Here is a 1,424-nt window from a genome sequence, read left to right on the forward strand (position 1 = left end):
ATAGATAGATAGATAGATAGATAGATAGATAGATAGATAGATAGATAGATAGATAGATAGATAGATAGATAGATAGATGTTCATATAATGATATCTACCAAATGTATTGGTAAGATAAAACATGCAATCGTTACCAAAATAGCAAAAATCCGTCCACAAAGGTCTATAATAAACTCCTTATTAATCGATCTCCTTGGTTATATATCAAAATTTAAATAAGAGCTTTGACGCTAATATCCATATATATTAAAGTTTATTATATATGTATGTATGTATGTATGTATGTATGTATGTATGTATGTATGTATTATGTATGTATGTATAAGCATGTTTAAACATATATGCTATACAATATTTTCAAGAGTTAAATGGGAACGACCGGACTAGTTACTTAGTTATTGGACTTTAGTCAGCGACTTATAGCCTTCATAAACACGCCAGCAGTTTACATATGTAACACACTGTGGATTGTAACTTCAAATAATAATTTTGAAATATCAGATTGAGATATTCATTGGTAATGGTATATCATCATACGATGAAGTTGCGGTCCACAATGTGTTACACATGTAACTTGAATTGTAAATGTGAAATATGTAGATTGCATTGTAAATTGTGTTACATATGTAAATTGTAATCCTAGCAATTATTGCCTGTGCTAGTAAATAGCATAAAAATGATATATGGCTAGTTTATGATTAGATGTATGCATAAATATAAATAACGTATGGAAATTGGAGAAACTGTGATGTTCCGCCGTTACTAAGACGTCTTTCGCTTAGACGCATTAGATCAACGTATCCAATGCGCAATTCGGTTCTTTAAAATTGGTAAATGGACACACTATGATTGATAAGATGTATGACTGAAAATTAGTAATCACCACCATGAACTACATCACGATCACCCCAACCACCACGAGCAACAACACCACACACTGTGCTGGTTGTCTCTGATTGAATAAACTCATTAGCAAAAGCGCTCCATCTGTGACTCATCCACCCAGCTCTCTTCATTGTTACATTTCAATGTAGTTTTAGGCATTGGGGGAAGTAGAGTATGATTTTAAATATATAAGACTCTTACTGCTAGTAGATGCAGTGACACCGTAATAGCCTTCTTCTTGATGTGTATAATCTGGCACGTATGGTTTTGTGTGTGTGTGTCTGTGTGTGTGTGTGTGTGTGTGTGTGTGTGTTTATACATACATATATATATAATCATATGTATATATATAATACATATAGTAAAAGAATAAAATATATATGTATATTCTTTATATTATATATTCTTTTATTGTTTTGTTTCAGTGATTTGTCAGCGGTAATGCTGGAGCACCACCCTTAGTCGAACAAATTTTTGACGACTAAATTTTTTTTCTATACCGTTTATATTGCACCCAGCTGCCCAGATAAATTTTACAC

This window comes from Octopus bimaculoides, chromosome 17 (assembly GCF_001194135.2).
Source record: "Octopus bimaculoides isolate UCB-OBI-ISO-001 chromosome 17, ASM119413v2, whole genome shotgun sequence".
Lineage (NCBI taxonomy): Eukaryota > Metazoa > Mollusca > Cephalopoda > Octopoda > Octopodidae > Octopus > Octopus bimaculoides.